We start from the raw sequence: 15,877 nt of genomic DNA, 5'->3' as shown, positions 1-15,877 counted from the left end.
TCTCTTCCAGGGAAGTGAATCCTACGAACCGAATGATATGTCGTGCTCCAGGCCAAGACATATTGATTGGCTATTTTTCGGTGTACCGGACCGTCCAACAGGGGCGTCCAAACCGTCCAACAGGGGCGGCACACCCTTCAGGGATGTTGACTCGACGTCCGTTAAGTACGTCTATCCTTGCAGGCATATTTGTAGCTGGTATATGATCTCGTCACTTTAGCTAGATCAGAGGAATGCGTCTGGAGCAACATTCTGAAATTTAGAATTCGTCGCACTTGCTTATCACACTTGTGCGGTATGGGGATCGAGATGAGACATAGTGGGCAACGTCCATGCAAATTTGCGCCGTTCTACAGGAACGTTGAAGTTCTTATCTCCCCCTAACGGCGAGAAGACTGTCTCATTAAAGTGACAACCCGTAAATAAGCGGTAAAGAGATCGTGTGCAAGGGCTCGAAGAGAGCTAGTGTGAAAGAGAATCATGATCGACAAAAGATACACATCCTTCTTTGAGGACCCATGGTGGTACGTTGCGGCGGCGCAACTTGGCACATAGAATGCGCACCCAAATGCGTAAATACGAAAGTTGTCAGATTCGTACCCAGTAACCAACTGTAACGTCATATAGGTTGCGTGGCAATGAGCCTCAAGGCGGACCAACATAGCTGCGTGCAAGATTGCATAGCCCTAGACAAAGATCGAAAACTTGGTACGTTTACCAAAATTCGGGCGATCATTTAAATTGCGCTTTATGATCGCTAGGCTAGGCTATTTGGGGTGAACATGGGAATGCGATGTTCAATTAAAAACCCAAAATGACATGCAATACTTTATCGAAAACCGTCGATATAAACTCTCTGGCATTATCCAGTCTTCCAGACCTTAAGGGATAAGTAGGGTGGTGAACCCTTAATCAGCCAAGAGGTTTAGCAGTAATGTGTGTGGACAAACATGTGACCAGTTTGTCGATTCATCAACCAAAACCATAAATATTTATATGGTCTGCATTTTGGTTGGATTAGCCCACATATATTCCCTTGAATCCACTGCAAAAATGGAGTCGTGTCATATCTTTGCAAGAAATGATATAGAAAATCAATTTCCCTAATGAGCAGGATTGGCAAAGTGTGCTTGTAGGCACAAAATCTTTACTTCAGATAAGGAGATGCGTTGAGCATCATTGTTCGACCTAAGTGTCCCAAAAGGTCGTGCCAAAGCAAGTAAACTGCTCAATCACCAGGCTATAGGCCAGCCACATGTGGTGTATTCCCAGTTGGGAGACAACCCATTGGCCCCAAATCAAAGCTTCAGACTCATTTTTGAAGGTGGTGCAAAGATATTTCACTCTATTTTCTTCAGTAGTTTCATTTATGATCATTGTCATCTCGAATATCCTTAAAAACTCAACATTAGGAAGAATTTAAGGTCCCTTAAATGATAATTCAGTATCATTCATACAACGAGGAGCGTGCCAATGCTCTTAATCAGGTTGGATAGACCTGAAGTCGTTGTTAAAGATGTGATTTAGGTGTAAAGTTAGTGTGCGTAGTACGCATTCATCCAGACAACTAACTTTCCCACATTCCTACCTAATCACGTGTTTAATTGAATCGGTCACATGTATTAAGAAACATGATTCAATTAACTCATATACGAGGACAATATCAATAAGATTATCCATAAGTAAAACATACACCAAACTTGAATCCAAGAACATGGAAAAATGTTCACAAAGTAAATTTACTAAGGGGATTCGGCCAATAAGGCCATCCATGTCGAAATTTTTCTCTGGTAACGATGTTCATATTGACTACTAGAATGGTACTCCTTAATAACATTGGTAGGGGCACGAACAGGTGCATAACCAATGATCTATTCCATCAAGACGGGAGTAGATTCTTGCAAGGTTGAGGTTCGAGAATATTATCCTTTATTCTTGAAGTTTTAGGTTCTATGTACCAAGGATCATGCTTCGGGCATGATGCCACACCTTGGCAGGCCCTGATTATACTATATGTTTGTGAACACAAACTCGAAATTGTATTGTGAAAGAATATGCCATTCAGTGTATCCCTGCCGAATCAGTGCATCACCATTTGGTTAGGTTTTGACTGAACTGGGTCAAGCTATTCGGTAGACTCCAGCTGAACTGGGTCCATACATTTCTCTCACGTTTGTGGTAGTAATCAGATCCGAGAATTTGGTAAATTTCCACTTTCTACACTGCTGCTTCAGGAGCGAGTTAGAAACATGGAATGACGAGAAAAGTATTCTTTAGTCAAGATTCGATCGAATTTATAAAATTCAGAATTGTACTCATTTATGGACGTAATCATGGTTTGCTTTGGGCAATTTCTTTCATGATTAGACGGTCTATAGAAGTGAGCCAAAGAGCCATGGAATCCTCGTTCGGGAAGTATTTCCATTTGTAATGCTTTGAGCATAAGTCTTCGAATGAAGATTATGGCGGAAGCTTATTCAGCTTTTCCTTGCCTATTATTGGCATCAATGGTTTCTCAGCTTCTTGATAGTCAAGGGGAGATTCACGTCTTGTACCCCACCTAAAGTGGTTTCTATTAGAAAACGTCCAAATCAGAAAATCAAACTTGTGACGGTTCGACAATCCACTAAATTTAAGGGAACAAGATTGTGATTGGTGCTATGGGAATGAATCATCCATAAGCATCAAAGTTAGAACATTCAAGTTCTAAGACATGGTTTTCATGAAAAACGTCGGGTTTTTATGGGTGTATTGTTTTATGAAATCTTCGGGTTTCAAAGGTATTAAATTTGAAACTACAAGTTCAATTTAGTTTATGAACGTTTAGTTCATAAAGGAGAGGTTCCTGCAAGAAACTCATAATGCAATATACTAACCTAGTGTAGTGGATTTGAGTTGTCTTCGGGAACTCAAGTGTGAGAGCTTCGTCACTACGAAAGTATGTGACGGTTCAAAGAAGAGAAATAAATTATTGAATTGTTAATGTCCAAAAGTGATCTTCAGGTCAATAATTTTGGATTCATTATCAGATTAATGGACTGCAGGTCACTTTTAATTAATTCAATAGATTGGGACCATTCGGGGTCGATCGTAGAAGCAAAATAATATTAAAATAATATTATTGGATCGAAAATAGAGCCCCAAAAATAATTGGGCTTAATGCCGGGCGTTAAGAGGCACGGGTTGGGTGCCTTAAGCATAAGGCGAGGCCTAAATGTTCCTTTGGTGGTGGCTGCAGGCCACGGGTGAGGAATGGGAGACTTTAGCTGCAGCTGGGTCGTGTTTTAGGCCACAAGGAAGTGCACGGACAGGTCTAGCGCAAGCTGGCCTGTGGGTTGTCACGGGGATCCCAGCGAAAACTGGTTGCGTGAAAGCAGCCCCATAGTGACTGCAGGTCACGGGCTTGGGTATGGGTGGCGCAGTGACAAGCCCAACATATGCTGGCTATATGAATGCAGGCCAGAGCAATAAAATCCAGCAACCAAAAAGGTTGCAGCGTGTATATGTGAGGACAGCCCAAACAATTGGGCAAGTTGGATGGCTGCGGGCCAAGGCCATTGTGCATAGGCTCAGATCTGCAGGCCCTACCGAGGTAAAATCCAGGCCTAGGTCTGGTGATTATTTGCACAATGATGGTGCGGTGGTGTACCGCACCATGTCCTGATTCCCCCATTTTTTTTTTTTCAAAACATGCTTCTAATTGAATTGAATACTTTGACTCACAAATTCCACATAGCAATTATTGCGTAATGTATGAAACAAATATATATATATTGACCAATATATGAACATATACAATATATATATCGGAAGGTAAATATAAATGTAGGAGGTTCATGCATCATGGGGAATGTTTTTAATGCATTATCATGTGCCAATTAATGTAAGGGCAGATTTAGTTAAGTATACATAGCGAAACGAATCCATTACACCAAACCGATTGGTAAATATAACACTTTCATGGAAACAATCAAAAGCCCATTGGGCTTGCTAAAAGAAAACGTTCGGACAAAATTTGATGGAGTGCGCCGGATCCGAGCAATAGTGCAACGCTTAGGCGACGTGTGAGAACCTCAATAGTAAGCTATTGTAGCAATTAATTTAATATCATGTGAATCATTGGTCAACGACTCCACGTATCATATATTAAACTGATAAGAACATCTTTAATGGAGATATCAAAATATAAATGTCAAATGTTAATTTGATGATTGACGTAGCCATGTCAAATTTTCTATTTTTTTAACCGATATGTTTTTTTGGTAGAAATGATATTTGTGGGATACATTAAATAAATTTTCAAAATCTATAATTGGTGTATTAATGAGACTCACATAATAAAATAATTAAAAACTATTTGACATCACATTTTCTCATGTCAAATTTGACATATGAAAACTTATATGTCAATCCATATAGAATTAACATATCGGTTGGAGCTTACTCTTATTTTCAAATTTGATTACATGACATTTCACTTAGAATCTGACATCTCCTTTGGAGATAGTCTAAAAACCCATACTACACATTTTCTTTTTGCACAAACGATATTATCTACACTAAATTAATGAGAAAATGGGCTAAACCTTGCACTACACTAACTATAATAATGTGGTTCAAAAGACCGAAACAATGGGTTAAGCCTTACACTAGACTAACTATAATAGGTTTGAGTTTTATTTGATTGAGCCTTTATTTTTATATCAATTATGCAACTCACTATCATCTAGACCGGTCAATGTGGGATATAAAAAAATCCATTTTTCTTTGGTCGTAAACATTATCCTCGTCTTCGGATAAAGATTTTTGTAACCTCCAAACAGTAAATGACATTAAGAACAATACAATTTGAAAATTGACATTCCAATAAAATTGTGTGACAGGAAAGATTTATTGGTGTATTACTATTTACAGGCTCACTCCATAATGTATTTTAACGATCCGAACCGTTTATTTTTTAGAACATCATTTATGGATCATCCTTACAAAAAAAATTAAATAAATCCAAAACTACTAAGACATAGAATATGGTCTAATACGGTTCTAAACCTTAATTCAATGGTCATATGATTTCGGATTTACATGATTTTTAGTAGACATGATCTTTGAGAAAAATCTTTAAAAAATACGGTTTAGATCATTGAAATAATTGCAGACTAAAAACTATAAAAACTTGTATAAAAAATTGTAAAAAAAAATGATGCCAGGATGTTATATCAATGCTCTGCGATATTGTGCTTTCGTTGATGGATGGACTGACCATTTATATATTCATTTATGCTTCTACTTTGTTTTACATGTACGGTGTTCTTATTTGCTAATAAATAGATAAGAACTTGGAATTTAAAGTTCAATGGAACTTTGAAGATATTTACTGTAACTATATTAGTTAGTAAACTTTAAAGTTTAGATGCATTTTTTTTTTTTAAATCGTAATTGCCTTAACAAAGTTGTAAAATGCAAAACAAAACAAGAACTTGGTTTAGGCTAAACCGTCCAGTCCAACCGTTTAACAATTGTTTGGTTTACTTTGTTTTTGTGAGCGCAGTTTGTTAAACTGAACCGAAGATACATGTTCTACCATAATCGATTCGATGAGGGTTTTGGGATACAAAATCATGCAATCAATCCAATCTAGATGGTGATCCACCCTAGCTCGTTGGCAAGCTCATAACACAAACAATCAAAGTCCCGTTTTAAGCCACAAACAACACATGTTGAAACAAATCTCTCTCCCATGTATTTGTCATGTTAAGGGTGGCTGCAGAGCCAGGTCTGAGAATTAGGGTCTTAGGCGAGGCTTCGAAGTAGGCAACCAAAAGTTTTCTAGCCCCCGCCTTTGAACATTGATATGTACAAAAAAAAAAAAAAATTCGCTAAGTACATGAAAAAGTCTATTTCTACATCAAATATTATTAAAAGTTAACATCAAAAAAAAAAATAGATATAATTATTACTTTAATATTATACGTCTCGCAATATACTGATTAAGTTTACATAATCTAATTTTTCTACCAATTCTTTTTTAATTGATAAAATAGTTAACTCTTTCAATCTTTCTTGTGACATAGTTGATCGAAGATAAGATTTGCTCAACTTTATTTTTGAAAAACTTCTTTCTGCAGAGGCAATAGTAACTTGTATGGTTAACAAAATTCTATAAGCAACTCATGCATTCAGGAAACAACTATCCATTTGTCTCATATATTTCAACACTTCCATTGCTCGATTTATTTCCTTTGGTAAAGTTTCTCTGAAGATTCTTAGCTCTAGAAACAAGTTTTTCCCATCAATATCAGAGTGATCACCATGTAAAGACTGAGAGAGAAGGGCGATAGTTTTTGTGAAAACGAAGAGAGAAAGCGAGTGGGTCTGTATTGAGAAAAATAACTGATATTTTTTATTTTTAAATTTTAATTAGATTTAAAAGAATAAAACTATAGTTACATGTAGGTGAGAGAAAAGAAAAAAAACAATAAAATTATGTGGAAAATTATATTATTGCTTATGATTTATTTTTTGATATTTTTATTGAACTTAAATTGTAAAAATTACACACACACACACACACACATACATATATTTGAAAAATTGAGGGCCTCTCCCAAGTTGCGGTCGTAGGCGGGCGATCACTTAAAAAAATTTGTGGGCCTCTCCGGAGTTGCGGTCCTGGGCGGGCGTTCACTGTTGCTTAACTGCTCAACTGTTTAAATATTTCGAAAAGTCCATTCTCCTGTTGTTTTTTATTTATTGTAATGCTTTTTATTTTTCACACACTTCTTTTAATATTTGATCATTAATCAATGACAAAAAATTAACAAGATGTTATCATTTATTCAAGAAATATGTACATTTAAAGCCAGAAGGTCCCATTTGGGGTCATAGGCTTCACCAAAACAAAACCCAAAAAAAAAAAAAAAAAAAATTGAACATAAATGCTTCCCAAACAAAAAAGTTCAAAAGCAGCCCAAAATAATGCAAGGGTAAGTTCGTCATAAAAATAATGTTTTTTTAATAATTAATTAATTTTTATTTTATTTTATAATTAGTACCTCACAATGGGCTAGTAATAATGAGGTTCAATCAGTTGTTTATTAAATATTATTTTCTCTATTTTAAAACACGTTGAAAACATCTTAAGAGGCCCGTAACGTTGGTGATAAAAAAGGTCTTTGCACGTCCTCATGCGGGTACAAAAAGACTAGTCTATATATAAAGCCGGAAAGTCCCATTTGGGGTCATGGGCTTCACAAAAAGTATAAAAGCAACTCAAAATAATGTATCAAATAACGCAGAGATAATTTAGTCATAAAAACATTGTTTTTTAATAATAATAATAATTATTATTATTTATAATTAGTACCTCACAATGAGTTAGCAATAATATGATTCAATAAGTTATTTATTAAATATTATTTTATTTATTTATATACATGTTCAAAACATCCTAAGAGACGCGTAGTGCCGGTGATAAAAAAGGTCTTTCTTACGCGTACAATAATGTGATTCAATAAGTTATTTATTAAATATTATTTTCTTTCCTTTTAAACACGTTCAAAACATCTTAAAAAATAAGTAGTGCCGGTGATAAAAAATATCTTCGTATAAAGAAAGAAAACTCGATCTTCAGTGGGTCTTCTTTTAAACTGCCGGGAAGCATCCGCTGTCGGCATTTTGTAAGCCATTGATGTGTTATATGGACCTGGCTTCACTGCCCTCCCAATTCCCATACACTCTCATCCTTTCCTATTTGTGCGATCACAGTTAAGTCATGTTAACATTTTATATCACTATTGCATTTTGTCTTATTATCTCAATAAAAAAATCAATATAAAATATTGACGTGGCTTAACCGTGACCGCACAAAATAAGAGGGGATGAGAGTGTATAAAAACTGGGAGGGCAGAAAAACGGGGTCCGTGTTATATTCATATGGTAAGGTTTACGTATGTGGCACGAAAAGTTGATAGGTCCTTGATGGGCCAGACGTTGTGAAGATTTTCCAAATTATGAAAAGTTGATAGGACCTTGGATGGGCCAGACGTTGGGAAGATTTTCCAAATTATGTCGAGTTCTGTATAGGATTCCAATATACAAGAAGGATTTTCTACCCTCATAATCTTTTTACTAGATTAATGAGTCCTAAGTGTCTTGCGCGCGGATATGGAGGAGGATTCTCTACCCTCCTAATCTCTTTACCCTTTCATCCATTCCTATTTGAACGGTCACGGTTAAATCACGTCAACATCTTATATTAATTTTTTGGGTAAAATACAAAAAACTATGGTGTCATGACACTTTCATACCTCATCTTTTAAAATTGACAATGTCATACCGCATCTTACGAATTTGTGATAATGTCATACCTCCATCAGTTTTTCTGTTAATTTCTCTGTTAAATGCTGACGTGACCCGACACATGTCCCACTCACTAATCCAATTGGATTAAAAAATAATAAAATATATTTTTAATAATAAAAAAAATTAAATCTCTCTCTCTCTCCCCCCTTTCTTGCCACTCTCTTTTCTCTGCAACCCAAAACCCTTTCCCACCCGTCCTCCACCACCCTCTCTCTCCTCTCTCTCTCTCTCTCTCCCCCCTTTCTCGCCTCTCTCACTTATCTGCATCCCAGAAGACCCAAACCCCGGAGGAACAAAACCCACCTTCCCATTGTAGCAATTGTTGTCGCAATTCGAAAATCCCAAAAATGAAGAACCCAATATTGCTCGACTACTCCGCCTCCCTCATCCCGCCACCCTCGATCTGGAGATCGCAACGATGCTGTTCCACGACATCATCTTCCTCGACTACTCCGCCTCCCTCACTTTGCCAACCCAGTTCGTCCCCCCCCAACCCAATGCGCACTCATATTTCCTCCCCCATCTTTATCTTCTTCTCCTTTTCCCTCTACCTGCAACCCAAAAACAAAAACAAAAAAAAAACAAAAAAAAAAAAATCGAACCCAGTTTCGGCCCAAGAAGAATAAGAAAAACCCTCTCTTTCTCCTCCCCGTCTTCATCTTCGTCCCCTTTTCCCTCTACCTGCAACCCAGAAACAAAAAAACAAACAAAAAACAAAAAGAAAAAAAAATTCATACCCAGTTTCGACCCAAGAAGAAGAAGAAGAATAAGAAGGAGAGAGAAGAAGAACGAAAAAAAAATTGACAAATCCAGTTTCGGCCCAGGAGAAGAAGATGAAGAAGAAGAAGGAGGAGAGAGAAGAACAAAAAAAAATTGAAATTGGTGCGGGAGAAGGAAAGGGGATGCCGCACCCCTAGGATATTTTTTTTTATTCTTAAATTTTTAATATTTAATTATTAAAAATATATTTAATTATTTTTTAATCCAGCTGGATTAGTGAGTGGGACAAGTGTCGGGCCACGTCAGCATTTAATAGAAAAATTAACAGAAAAACTGACGGAGGTATGACATTATCACAAATTCATAAGATGCGGTATGACACTGTCAATTTTAAAAGATGCGATATGAAAGTGTTGTGAAACCAATAGTTGAGGTAGTTTTTGTACTTTACCCTAATTTTTTTATAGAGATAATAAGACAAAAAACAACGTGTGAGAGGAAGGAAGGGAAGGGGATGAAAATATGAGAGTAGAGAATCCTACTCCCCCGGATATACCTACCAAAAGGGAGACAATTAAGATGGTTCCATGAATTTTCAAAGAGAACAAGTCATGTGCATAACTTATCAAACATCTTGAACAATACGAACACGTTATGCACGCAACTTATCAAATATAGCTACTCTATCTTTGATGGAATATGCAGACCGTTGGTCACACTCTACTGGAATAACATGCTACATTTTCTACGAAGACTCTAAAAGCCCACAATCAACAGGCCCTCACACCCAATTCATCGCCAGGGAACCAAGAAAAAATGAAAATTGGACGCATTCGAAAATTCAGCACGTTACGTGCATAACGTAGAAAGGGTAAAGAGAAAATTCGACCTTCAGTCAGTCTTCTCTTAAACTGCAAGGAAGCGTTCGCTGTTGGCTCTCGACAAGGTTAGGTAGGCTGTCATGGTCATGAGAGAAAATTCAACCTTCAGTCAGTCTTCTTTGAAACTGCAAGGTTAGATAGGCTTGTGTATAGTATATGTGTGTATATATAGGTAGCACTACTGTTGTCATTGCTCATACAAACCACCTACTTCGTTCTTATTACAAGGCGACTTTATGGAGAAGCCCTTGAGACCTGTTTTGCTTCTTATTATCATGCTTTTAACTATTGCAACGTTTACTGATATCGGTTTATGCAATGGAAATCTGCGTATGCGTTGCAGGGAAGGTGAGAAACGAGCGCTTCTGATGTTCAAGCAAGGTCTTGAGGATCCTTCAAATCGGCTCTCATCATGGATTAGTGATGGAGACTGTTGCAACTGGACTGGAGTTGTCTGTGATCCCTTAACTGGTCATGTCCGCGAGCTCCGCCTCACTAATCCCAACTTTCAGCGGGATTTCCACTACGCCATTTGGGATTCCTACAACGGTAATACTTGGTTGGGTGGTAAGATAAATACTTCTTTGCTCCATTTGAAGCATCTCAACTATTTGGACTTAAGTTACAACAATTTTCAAGGCATGCAGATTCCTAGCTTCTTGGGGTCTCTTAAAACTTTGAGATACCTTAACCTCTCAGAAGCTGGATTCCGAGGATTAATTCCTCCTCAGTTGGGAAACCTCACGAATCTACATTTTCTCAGTCTCAGTGATAACCTGAAGGTTGAGAATCTCGAATGGATTTCCAGTCTTTTCCACTTGAAATACCTAGACCTGAGTTCTGTTAATGTTAGCAAAGCATCTAATTGGTTGCAAGCAATAAACAAGCTTCCTTTTTTGGTAGAGTTACATATGGTCGACTGTCAACTTGATCACATTCCCCCTCTTCCTATCATAAATTTTACTTCGCTTTCTGTCCTCGATCTTTCCGAGAACAGTTTTGATTCTTTGATGCCTAGGTGGGTTTTCGGTCTTAGAAATTTAACTTCTCTTTATCTCGAAAATTGTGGTTTCCAAGGTACATTTTCTAGCCATCCCAAGGAACCAGATCTTTCATTAGATAATCTGTGTGAGCTGATGGATCTTGATCTGTCATATAACAAATTCAATGGAAATGCATCAGACATCTTTGAAAGCTTGTCTGTGTGTGGTCCAGACCGAATAAAGTCCTTGTCGTTTTCGAGTAATAATTTTTCAGGTCATTTAACAGAGCAGATAGGAGAGTTTAGAAACTTAAGCCACCTTGAGATTTATAGCAATTCAATATCAGGTCCCATCCCAATTTCATTAGGTAACCTATCATGCTTGGAGTTCTTAATCATTTCTGATAATCGGTTTAATGGAACTCTTCCGGAAGTGATTGGTCAACTGAAAATGCTGAGTTATCTGGAGATATCGGATAACCCATTCGAAGGTGTGGTGTCTGAAGCTCATTTTTCCCACCTCACAAAACTGAAGCATTTCATTGCAGCCAGGAACCCATTGACTATGAAAACAAGTCGAGACTGGCTTCCTCCTTTCCAACTTGAGCGTTTATGGTTGGATTATTGGCATCTAGGGCCTGAATTTCCTGTGTGGCTTCGGACACAAACGCAATTGAAGCTTCTAAGCCTACCCAATACAGAAATTTCAGATACCTTTCCGACTTGGTTTTGGAACATATCTTCACAATTGAGTACTGTAAATCTCTCTAGCAACCAGTTGCATGGTGAGCTTCAAAGAATAGTTGGGGGGAGTGACTCTGAGGTTGACCTGAGTTTTAACCAGTTTAACGGTTCGTTACCTTTGGTTTCCTCCTCAGTAGTCACACTTGATCTTTCCGGCTCATCATTTTCTGGATCTCTCTTCCACTTCTTTTGTGATAGGATGGACGAACCAAAAAACCTTACCAGCCTTCATCTTAGGGACAATCTTCTCACTGGAGAAATTCCTAATTGTTTGATGAACTGGAAACGGTTGTCAATTTTAAACTTAAACAGCAACAAGCTGACTGGGAACATTCCAAGCTCCATAGGGTACTTAGAGAGACTGGCATCATTGCATTTGCGCAATAACCATCTATATGGAGAATTACCTTTGTCCATGCAAAACTGTACGGAGTTGTTAGTGGTTAACCTTGGCCAAAATAAGTTTTCCGGAAGCATTCCAACATGGATTGGGACAAGCCTTCCGAATTTGATGATTCTTAACATTCGTTCAAATAAGCTTCAAGGAGACATTCCTCATGAACTCTGTGATCGGAAAACTCTCCAAATCTTGGACCTTGCATACAATAGCCTTTCAGGAGCAATACCGACATGTTTCCAAAATTTCAGTGCCATGGCCACCACACCAGATGTAAACAAGACGCTGGGTTTTGCCCCTTTATTTATGGATTCTGTAATAGTGGTGACAAAAGGGAGACAAGACGAATATTATGGGATGTCAACACTTGGGTTGGTCATAGTTATGGACCTTTCAGACAACATGCTATCTGGAGAGATCCCAGAGGAACTAACCAGCCTCACTGGCTTGCAGTCCTTGAATTTATCGAACAATCTTTTGACTGGAAGAATCCCTTCAAAGATTGGTAACATGAAATGGTTACAGTCTATGGATTTATCAATGAACCAACTTGATGGTGAAATTCCCCAAAGCATGAGAAGTTTGACATTTTTGAGTCACTTAAACGTGTCCTACAACAATTTGACAGGAGAAATTCCGAAAAGCACTCAGCTACAAAGCCTTGATCAGTCTAGCTTCATCGGCAATGAACTTTGTGGAGCTCCACTCAACACGAATTGCAGCGCAGATAGGATGCCGCCAACAGTTGAGCAAGACGGAGGAGGAGGATACCGTTTACTCGAAGACGAGTGGTTCTATGTGAGCTTGGGAGTTGGATTCTTCACGGGGTTTTGGATTGTGCTTGGTTCTTTGCTATTAAACATGCCATGGAGCATTGTTCTTTCACAGTTGCTGAATAGGATAGTGCTTAAACTGTTGGAATATATTAGTATTTTAGGTATATTATTTTGTTTGAGTTTTATTATAAGTTTAGTTTGGGTCTAGCCTGTTAGCATTAGGGTTAGGGTTAGTTTATTATAAATAGAGTACTTTGTTATTCATTAGAAAATAAGCAAGCTAGTCACAATGTAATCTCTTAGGGTTTTGTAGTCGTTCCGGCATTTTTGTTTGTTTAATAATATCCCTATTATTTTGTTAGTCTTATTCGTTGCGCACTTTGATATTCAACTTGGTAACAGAGCAGGTTAAATCTTTCGAGAATTAATCTGTTTTGGGATTGATATCAATTTGTTTGTCTATCTGTTCAGTATCAGTTTTGTCTTTAGTTAGGGTTTTGTTGTTTGAATATGTCTGCTCGGGAGCCACTCTGCGTTGAACCCAAAACCCAAACCTGTATCGAAACCCATTCCTCACCAGCCACCAGCCTTCGTACAAGTATACCCCCGTCGTCCGCATGTGAAACATTTCACAGCATCACTCGTCTGTCACACCAATCATCACCTGCATGATCTACCGCCGCTGCAACAACTCGCATCCCCGCACCCCTCTCGACCCGCACCAGACTGTTGCCTGCAACCCCAACCCGACCCGCTGATCTGATCGATCCACCACATCATTGCTGTACCCGCTGCCTTAGAACCACCCGCTTGTTGTTGTTTGTTCGCATCGCCGCCGCACCAATGTTGAAGGTGTATGGCATACACCACCGGATTGTCAGTCCAGAAAGAAGAAAAAATAAAAATAAAAAAAGAAAAAGAAAGAAAAAGAAAAACTGTTGTCCAATGCAAGAAAAAGTTATGTTGTTTGTTGGAGGAACGAAAGAAAAAGTTACGATGTTTGTTGGAGGAAAGCATTTGAAAAAGTCCCAACAGAAAGAAAAAAATTGTTGTTGCTTTAGGCCCACACGGGCAGAGAAAAAAAAATGGTTAAGTTTGCTTTAGGCCCACTCGTGTGATAGTTGTGTTTGTTCGTTCATTCATTGCTACAATTGAGATATGAAAATCTCGTCCGTTTAGTGATGGGTTCTTTCCATACTCTCAACTCTAGCCAGTTTGCCAGTCAGAATCAAGAATCAAGTCAAGTCAAGAATCAAGAACCAGTTTGCCAGTTTGTCAGTCAAGTCAAGAATCAAGTCAAGTCAAGTCAAGTTCGCCAATCAAGTCAAGTCAAGTCAAGTTTGCAAGTTCGCCAGTCAAGTCAAGTCAAGTCAAGTTTGCATGCCTGCTAGTCCGCTTAACGGAGCCAGTTCGCATCTGCTTGTTTGCAAACCCATGTTGTATACCTCCATGAGTTTGACGGGGAGTGTTGGAATATATTAGTATTTTAGGTATATTATTTTGTTTGAGTTTTCTTATAAGTTTAGTTTGGGCCTAGCCTGTTAGCATTAGGGTTAGGGTTAGTTTATTATAAATAGAGTACTTTGTTATTCATTAGAAAATAAGCAAGCTAGTCACAATGTAATCTCTTAGGGTTTTGTAGCCGTTCCGGCATTCTTGTTTATTTAATAATATTCCTATTATTTTGTTAGTCTTATTCGTTGCGCACTCTGATATTCAACTTAAATTGTATCATGTATTCAAGTGAGCTTGTTGGCATTTTTCTTGCTTTGACGAATATCGTACTCTTGTTTATTGTATTTTTTTTTTAAATAGGGCAGTACGCAAAGTTTATGATGTAAAAGCGAGATGAAGTCTCTTTTCTTTGTGTTTTTTTCTGTACAATTTTACAATCACGATCCATCTCCTTCTGGTGCTGAAAATTGTGAACTTTTGATTAATCAAGAATTCCTCAACTGTTGATTGATTGAAGAGAGAGTATTATACATGTTTGGTTGTGATTTATAATTGGCTGCTTAATTTGAAGGTACAAATAGTCAAGAAGAGTAAGAAAGAAGACTCAAGGATAGGATAAAAAACAACGTTTTTAATTTATGTTCTAAAATTTTGGAATCGAATAGGATCGGACCATATCTTAATTTTTATATTCATAAATTTCGACATATTCGGAAATTTTAGAATCACAATAATCTCAAAAATTTCGGAACATAATTAAGAAATCCATATATTTTATAAGTTTTTGAATATTCTCCAACTTTTTCGTACATGTAATTTATTATTTTATCTGCAAATTTGATATATGCTTATGTATAAATTCAATTTGTTGATGCACAAAATCGGTGAGGACTTTGGTACAACAGAAAATGTTAAGTTTGTGACTTTCGCTAGATTGCTCTGGTCACTAGTGTGGATAAGTATGTAAATGGATAGGGACAGGGAAGCAAACACAAGATGTACGTAGTTCACCCAGATTGGCTACGTCCACGGAGTAGAGGAGTTCTCATTAATTGTGAAGGGTTTACACAAGTACATAGGTTCAAGCTCTCCTTTAGTAAGTACTAGTGAATGATTTAGTACAAATAACATTAGGAAATATTATGAGAGAATGATCTTTATTTATAGAAGAGAGTTTCTAGTTTCATTCTGACATTGACACGTGTCATGTTGTGATTGGCTTTTGATGTTGACACGTGTCGCGCTATGATTGGCTTCTGATGTCGACACGTGTTGCGCTATGATTAGCCTCCTGGTTGAAGGGAAACTCTTCTAGGTCATTGACAGTATAACGTTGACCGGTGCTCAGTAGTTTCGGGATTGGTCAAGTATGGTACAAACAGTGCTCCCCTAAGTTCCCAAGTGAGGGAAGCTCCTCGATTAGGGACTTGCAAGATCCAAGCCATTAAGTAATCATGAAACTTTTAAGTACCGAAGTATGGTATCATTTTCACTTGCCTTATCTGTCTCATATGTAAATGTGGCATCTTCTCTGGAAGTACTTTTCCTCCATCCAGGGGTG

General features: G+C 37.7%; 1 pseudogene; it reads left to right on the top strand.

Moving 5' to 3' along the window:
• Positions 1-10,118: 10,118 nt before the first annotated feature.
• On the top strand, positions 10,119-14,832 carry LOC126623034 (receptor-like protein EIX2; annotated as a pseudogene).
• Positions 14,833-15,877: the final 1,045 nt, after the last annotated feature.

Source organism: Malus sylvestris, chromosome 1 (genome assembly GCF_916048215.2).
Source record: "Malus sylvestris chromosome 1, drMalSylv7.2, whole genome shotgun sequence".
Classification (NCBI taxonomy): Eukaryota; Viridiplantae; Streptophyta; class Magnoliopsida; order Rosales; family Rosaceae; genus Malus; species Malus sylvestris.
Note: the sequence above shows the minus strand (reverse complement) of the source record. Positions and strands in the feature narration are given on the sequence as shown.